The following is a 6549-nucleotide window of genomic DNA, read 5'->3' on the forward strand; positions in this document are numbered from 1 at the left end:
CCCTATTTTATCTTCTTTGAGATTAAATCTTCCATAGTAAGATCTTAGCTCAGGCAGTGAAGTGCTAATTTCTCAATAAATAATAACAGTAAAAATAAATAACCAGTACTAATAATTTTTCCCAATAATTTTATTTTATTTGCTTGCCTATTTTCTTCCTTAGTTGTTCTCTTCTTCTAAATGCCTCTACCTGTTGAGATTTCTGTGTCAGGATTTAATGTAACAGAATGCACCAAGACCTCACACTTAATCTCGCCCTTATCAAAATGTTCTCAGTAGCATTTTTCAGAAGGTTTGATATTCCAGAGACCTCTTCCTCTCCTGCCATGATTATTAAATAGGATTTTCTATCATCTACTAATTTTTTTTTCCTGTTCTCTTGCTGCCTGAAATGACATTTTGGGTCAAGATCCATGTTTTCTGAGGCTGTTTTAACAATCTGCTAATCCTCTGGGCACACTGAAACACAAACTCTAACAGAAGGTGAGAAAGGCCAGCTAATAAAGCAACTCTGCTAGCTTTTTTTTCAAACCATATTGCTTGCTGTGGATATATGAATTGGGGCTGGGGGTGGTTCTTCCAATAATAAATCTTTTTAGCTGTCCTGCATGGTGTTTTCAAATATATTCTATATTATTTGTTTTAACTTTAGAAGTTTTAAAGTGATATCTTGTTTTGACACAACAAATAAAACCAGAATTACTTTTTCTCCTGTTTATTTTGACTTAATTTTTGCCCCAGATTTTTGGGATTTAAGGGTGACACTCATAATCACAATAAACTGAACATCCCATGTGGATAGTTACTGAAGAGAAAATGTGTGTGAAATTACAATTTCCACAGGTTTCTTTCCTACTGGGTGTTCCATTCTTACATTTTTTCTGAAAAACAAATCTATTCTTTGCCATAGTTGATAGTTTATTAATAAAGTGATGTTAGCACGATGACAGCAGAGCAAAGGTGAGTGCTGCCCTTTCCAAACGCCGCTTGCAGTTGTGCGGGGGACTGGGCAGGAGCACAGAGCTCTGAAGGGGTGACCTCCTACCACAGGATGGGACCTGTGAGCCAACTTACTACAGCTTGTCCCAAAAGCCTCTACAAACACTGAGCTGGGAACTGGGTTGAGGTACCCTCCAAAGTACTGTCACCTCTACACGTGTGATTGCTGCCAACTCTAGACTCAAATGAGATCAATAATGAGCTGTGTTGTTTGTTCACACGAGATTGTGTGACACATGATGGGCAGGATACTTGGTGTGGGTACAGAGCAGGAGTTCTAACATGAAGTATTTATATAATGGGATTTGGGCATTTCCCAGATCAGTTCTACTTCACACTGAGCTGGGAACTTGCTAAATCCTGGCCCACTATGTGAATAGCTGTAAACTGTCAGTGCAAGGAGAAACCCTTCTGCCCTGTCCAAAAGAGAATCACATCTCCACAACAGTTGGCATCAAGTCCTGACTTAAGGGAAGGAAATTCTAGAGCCTTTCCTGCTTGACCTAATGAACCAGAAGCATATGAGGCAGGAGGAGGGAGGAAAAGGGGGAGAGGTTTGGGCCAGAATGACCTCCACTGTTGGATCTGAGCTACAAAGGGAAACAGGTCCTGGAGGTATAAATGCTTCAGTCCATCTGAGTTTGGATGTGACCTCCCACAAGATTGTCACAGAGCTCTCACCATCCTGTCACAGGAACTGGGGAGGGTGAAAGGACAGTTGGGCACTAACTAAACACTGCAGACACATGCTTCTCTTGGTCTGTAGTTTCTTTTAATGTATGCACATAGGGCTTGCGGTTAAACTGATCTGTGGTTTTCAAACCTTGCCTTTCTGAGCACAATTTCAAGTACATGGCTGGATTCTAAGGTGTTCCATTCAAGGTGGGAGTACTAGGTATCAGACACACTCCACACTCCTGAGGACAAAGATCCTCATACATGTGTTTCCCCAGGTAGCTAAGGGAGAAAAAGGTATGTCTCTGCTTAGTTTCAAAGGCTGATTTGAGAGGTGACAATGGATGCATCTCTGAAGGAAGAATACCTTCCAGTTGCCGCTGCAAGCTAGGAGCAGTCACTGGCATGTAGCATGATAAAATCACTCTGGAACTGTGTGAGTCCCAAAGAAGAACGTTACATACTTGATTTCTTGCCCAGTTTTATAATGTGTTTGAAATCAGTACATTGCATATATTTCAGTTTCCATTGCTCTAATGATCTGATGATTTCCTGAAACACTTTAATGGAGTTTCCACTGACCTTAAAATAATAGCGTTTTTGAAAGAAGTGGTTAAGTGCAGACTTTCATGAGACAAATAGAGCCAAATTTCTCTTCCAAAAATATGATTTTTGCAAATGTGCATGGTTCTAAAAATCTCAGAGCTGTTTTTCAGAGTGACAGAAATAACATAAATGCCAGAATAAGCAGCAGTTGATCTTGCAACACAGAAGTTTCAAGACTAAATAATTTACTGTATACAGAAACAGGTCCAGAAGAAGGTCTGAATGTCTTTCCAACTACCACCGAACAGCATGGAAGTGCCTGTGTCTTGTGGCCACCTTTGACTCAGCAACCCACATCTTCATACAACTATTTGCAAATAGCATTTTTCCTGTCATAATCTGCTCTTATTAAATGTGCTCAGACTGATCTTTCCCTCCTTTCCCTCCCTTCTGTTTTTAACCTGTACTACTTAACATTTTCAGGTTTCAGGATCTTCTACTCTCTCAGCAGCCTAGTCCTTTCTAGGGAGAGACTGTGACTATCCTTCTCTGGATTTGAGCATTTGAAATTAATTTCCTTAGCCATAAGTTCATGGGACTCTTTGCTCAGAACTATACTGCTCTCTGGCAAAGTTTTCAGTCTTTCTCCTTCACCACTGCTGGACCCCATGATTCTCAGAAATCTGGCTCTTTCCCCAAAGTATCTTGACAGCAGAGCCTCACACATGGAGATAGAAAAAATTAATTTAAAATTTACAATATATATATATATGACTCAACATCTCTTCTTTCTCCCCAGTTCTGTCAGAGCAACCTATTCCTAAAGAAAAAATGGCCTAAAGGCTGGCAGGATCTTGCGCTTATTGGCCTACAGTGGTGCCAGTCAGGTAAAGGTTTAACAGGTTGAGTATCCCTTGTATGTAATACCAGAGAATTATCAGATTGTAAGTCCTCTGACTTCATAGAAAATCCAGATTTTGAGATAGAACTGCTTTCTTCCTTTTCCCGAGTTTGAACAGACAGACACTTAATTCAAGAATTATTGGTAGAGAAGTTATCCTACAGCAAACAGTGAGGGAAGTCTGGGCATGTTAATTTTATCACAGGGAAAATTCAATACATTAGTCCTATGCTTCTGGCAGAAGACATCTTCCTATCTTTTTGCCCCCTATACATTTCAAAATAAAATGAAAGAGTTTGGGATTTAGTTTCTTGGGCCTTGCTCATCTGATCATAAATGAAATGTATAAAGGCAAGTCTGAAGATATACACCACATATCTCTTCTGCCATCTAACCTTCGCTCGCTAATCTGTGGTATTTATAGAGTGCTAATCACTAGATTAGGCATTTATCTTCAATGATATAAGACAGACTTAACTTTAATGTGATAGTGGGCTCCATAATACATTAAAAAGTTTATCATCTTAACCACTCTTCTCAGCAGGGGAGGGGGCCGAAGGAGGAGCTGCCTTTTCAGTGCTTCTCTGGAGATGGCATTGCTAGCCAGGAGGATTTTCTAACTTTGCTTTGCAGCATGTTTCACCGGCTGAGCAATTATAAGTGGTACATCTATCTGTATTTAAAATGACAGATGGTGCCTGTCCCAGTGCTGATAAGGATGACTGTACAAACACCATCTCCTCAGTGGGGGAGCTGGAGAAAAATGGCACAAACTCGTACAAGGTCACTTCTGGTTTATTTTAGAATCTCTACATCCCAAGGTGTGCCCTTACAAAAATTGCCAATTTACCCTTGTAAAAATTTTAATATGAAGAAAGCAAACAATTGGCGTTGGGCAGTGTAAAAGCTATTCATGTCTCCAGATCCGTGCCCATTTCTGAACATGACTTAAACCAATCCCTTACCTGTCACCAAGGGAGAAACATCCCAGAAGCAGCACATCTGCTATGGCATGCAAAGTGATTAAAAGGTTCTGAACCCATGTTACTGCAAGGCAGGTTGGAGCTATTAAAAAATCGTGGAAAGAGATTACTTATCCAGCTGGGTTTGCTTGATTTTGCTTGTTTGTTTGTTGTTTTGTTTGGGGGATTTTGTTTGTTTGTTTCTTTGCTTGCTTAAACAACATGAAGAGCCCTTTTGGGTTTATTTATGCATATGTATACAAAGAAGTCTCTTGCTTCTTTAGATTTATAAGAAACTGAAGACTTAAGAAATATGTTCCTGTGTCATCCTGTCTTCTGCCTGAGGAGCACCACAGAGCTGTTATTTACTTTCTGTGCTAATATTTTAGTCTCGTATTTGGTTATAGCTCCAGATGGCACATGTTTGCATTCACATTTGCAACAGCTGAGCTATGGTTGGGCAGCATAAAATGTCTAACAAAATGACCTTGGTTTAAAATGAAGATAAACACTCCCCCTACTTCAGTCAGTGAGCAGCACCCGTCAAAAAGTCACTTTAAGTGCTGCTCCAGTGTTTCTTGAAACAAAGAACAGCACGACATGAGTTTAATATAGATGCCTTGGGTAGGTTTTTAGGATTGGGCTTCTTAGAACTCCTGTTCACATCAAGATTTGGGGCAGAAGTTGAGAGACACTTGCCTTCTATCTAACTCACCAGAGGCAAATTTAAAACAGGCCTGGTTTCAGTGATAGACAACAGTTACAGTGCGGATTTCACTGCAGGGCACCTGCCTCTCTATTAATTTGCCACTTTTATTCAAATGGCTATCATCAAAAAGATGCTGATTCTAGCAGATATAACCAACCAAAGTATTTTAAGCACATGCTTACCCTCAATCACTTAAGCTTCAAGATAGGCTGAACATGTTTAAATTAACTGGATTCATTATTCATGTAGACTTGCTTCAGATATAAGGGCCAAATCCTACTTTTAGATGGCATTCTCATAAGCTAAAGACACTGTTTCAGAACTTGTTTAAAAGCTGAGCAGGCTTCAATGTGGGCCTGACATTTCCCAGTATCTGCCTAGCCAAAGCTGGCAGTCTGAATGGTAGCTCTTGGTTTCTCTAGCTGAGAAATGTATGCCTTTATTGCTCAAGAAAGGTGAAGGAAATGTAACCCTTTTAGAAAGATAATGGTTTTATTACTGCTTCCTCTTTTTAAGGCTGCTAGAGAAATCAGCTGTCCTCAAAAGTACCCGTGACATGGAATTCACCCAACTCCTCCCAGAAAATTGTTGTATAAAACTCCTAGGGATTTGTGTTCTGAAGTCATATGGATGTTTATAGGCCAATTAAATGTTTGCAAGTGAGAGCAGAGAGATAAGAGGTCACTGAATCAAGGAATATGTGCATATATCAACCTGGTGTGACTCCAGACAGGCTGCTGTCAGTTTCCTAGGAAGTTGTTTCCTTCTTATAGCCCATATGAAATAATAGTAGATTTATAAAATACAGCAAGCTATAGAGAGGGTGAATATGGATTGATTGATTCCCTTTTTTTTCTTCACAGTAAAAGAGCAAGAAGGCACCAGATCCAGTAAATGTCATGTTTGATCAAGTTTTGTCTTGCTCACAGGCATCCACAGAGCTCCTTGACATAGGCTGATGTAGATGTTCATGTGGCTTTGGGAGCAGGCTGCAGAATACCATAGGTTAGAAATTATTTGAAAGTCATTAAATGCACAAAACCATTCTGGTTTGGGATTTCCCTAAGCTGCAAATTATTGAAGACAAGAAAAATAGCCATGAGAAGAGTGGTATATGTCATACACTCTTCCTGAAAGAGTCATGTTTGGCTACTGCCAAGGTAAGGATAAGATTGCCATGTAAGCTCCTCTAGCCCCAGGAATGGACAGCAGCAGGGAGCTGTTGTATGAATGGGGAGGTGAACAAGTAAACCCCACCAGGTATGCAATGCTGTGTGTGCCCTGGACCTCCACAGCAGTCAGTAGTAGCTGCACCTCAGCAGCACTACACTCCTAAATTTCTCAACTTTGGAGCAGTCACCTCTTTCTCCATTTTTTAACTCCTCAGAAGGGGAAAATTTTGCAACATAAATATCATGAAGATGCAAATAAATGAAAATTTTAAAATGGCCCAGCATGGAAAAAAAAATCCTGTTGTAGCAAAACCCAAATTTGCAGCTATGCATCTGATGGAGGGGGGCCTTTACATGCCAAAGGCTCGGAGATCTGTCAAATGAAGACCTTCAGGCTGTTGTTTTTAATGCTCGGTTTTTGCTAAAACATGCTAAGAGCCCAAATGGTAGGAATGCATAAACATTATGCTTGGTGAAAAAAACTTAGTACCTTTTCCCCTGTATAAGAGCAAGCAAGAGAGTGTGAAGTAACAAAAACCTGAAGTATCAATTTCTTCTTATTAACGCAGAGTTTCTTTCATTCCT

General features: G+C 40.0%; 1 pseudogene; it reads left to right on the plus strand.

Annotated features, from left to right (window-relative positions):
- The first annotated feature begins 1672 nt into the window (after positions 1-1672).
- LOC103621460 overlaps positions 1673-6549 on the plus strand; it is a 16765-nt pseudogene continuing 11888 nt past the window's right edge.

The sequence above is a fragment of the Corvus brachyrhynchos genome, unplaced genomic scaffold (genome assembly GCF_000691975.1).
Source record: "Corvus brachyrhynchos isolate BGI_N302 unplaced genomic scaffold, ASM69197v1 scaffold87, whole genome shotgun sequence".
In the NCBI taxonomy this organism is placed as follows: domain Eukaryota; kingdom Metazoa; phylum Chordata; class Aves; order Passeriformes; family Corvidae; genus Corvus; species Corvus brachyrhynchos.